Raw genomic sequence first — 1,796 nt, 5'->3', positions numbered from 1 at the left:
GTCCCATACAGGATAAATCCAAGGAGAAATACGCCAAGACACATATTAATCAAACTGTCAAAAATTAAATACAAAGAAAACATATTAAAAGCAGCAAGGGAAAAACAACAAATAACACACAAGGGAATCCCCATAAGGTTAACAGCTGATCTTTCAGCAGAAACTCTGCAAGCCAGAAGGGAGTGGCAGGACATATTGAAAGTGTTGAAGGAGAAAAACCTGCAACCAAGATTACTCTACCCAGCAAGGATCTCATTCAGATTTGATGGAGAAATTAAAACCTTTAGAGACAAGCAAAAGCTGAGAGAGTTCAGCACCACCAAACCAGCTCTACAACAACTGCTAAAGGAACTTCTCTAGGCAAGAAACACAAAAGAAGGAAAAGACCTACAATAACAAACCCAAAACAGTTAAGAAAATGGGAATGGGAACACACATATCGATAATTACCTTAAATGTAAATGGACTAAATGCTCCCACCAAAAGACACAGATTGGCTGAATGGATACAAAAACAAGACCCATATATTTGCTGTCTACAAGAGACCCACTTCAGACCTAGAGACACATACAGACTGAAAGTAAGGGGATGGAAAAAGGTATTTCATGCAAATGGAAACCAAAAGAAAGCTGGAGTGGCAATTCTCATATCAGACAAAATAGACTTTAAAACAAAGACTATTAGAAGAGACAAAGAAGGACACTACATAATGATCAAGGGAGCGATCCAAGAGGAAGATATAACAATTGTAAATATTTATGCACCCAACATAGGTGCACCTCAATACATAAGGCAAATACTGACAACCATAAAAGGGGAAATCAACAGTAACACATTCATAGTAGGGGACTTTAACACCCCACTTTCACCAATGGACAGATCATCCAAAATGAAAATAAATAAGGAAACACAAGCTTTAAATGATACATTAAACAAGATGGACTTAATTGATATTTATAGGACATTCCATCCAAAAACAACAGAATACACATTTTTCTCAAGTGCTCATGGAACATTCTCCAGGATAGATCATATCTTGGGTCACAAATCAAGCCTTGGTAAATTTAAGAAAATTGAAATTGTATCAAGTATCTTTTCCGACCACAACGCTATGAGACTCGATATCAATCACAGGAGAAGATCTGTAAAAAATACAAACACATGGAGGCTAAACAATACACTACTTAATAACGAAGTGATTACTGGAGAAATCAAAGGGGAAATCAAAAAATACCTAGAAACAAATGACAATGGAGACACGACGACTCAAAATCTATGGGATGCAGCAAAAGCAGTTCTAAGAGGGAAGTTTATAGCAATACAATCTTACCTTAAGAAACAGGAAACATCTCGAATAAAAGTATGCTCACATAGCTAGTTTGCTGCAGACCTGAGACTTGAAGCCAAGTCTGTCTAACTTTAAAACTGACATTCATAGTGCCTGAGAGGGAACATCTTATTGTACTTGACTTTCTTTTTTTTTTTTAAATTTTTAATTTAATTAAATTAATTTATTTATTATACAGCAGGTTCTTACTAGTTATCTGTTTTATACATACTAGTGTATATATGCCAATCCCAATCTCCCAATTTGTACTTGACTTTCAAATTCAATCAGCAAATGTCATTGGACCTCCAAGAGATTTTTTAAAAAAGTAATATTCTTTATTCTTTTATTTTTCTTTTATTTTTTAAAAAGAGAACTAGTTGTCTAGTCGTTTGGTTGCACCAGGTCTCTTAGTTGCAGCAAGCAGTCTCCTTAGTTGTGGCTCGCTGGCTGCTTAGTTGTGGTACGT

The sequence above is a fragment of the Globicephala melas genome, chromosome X (assembly GCF_963455315.2).
Source record: "Globicephala melas chromosome X, mGloMel1.2, whole genome shotgun sequence".
Lineage (NCBI taxonomy): Eukaryota > Metazoa > Chordata > Mammalia > Artiodactyla > Delphinidae > Globicephala > Globicephala melas.
This window is presented reverse-complemented; position numbering follows the sequence as displayed.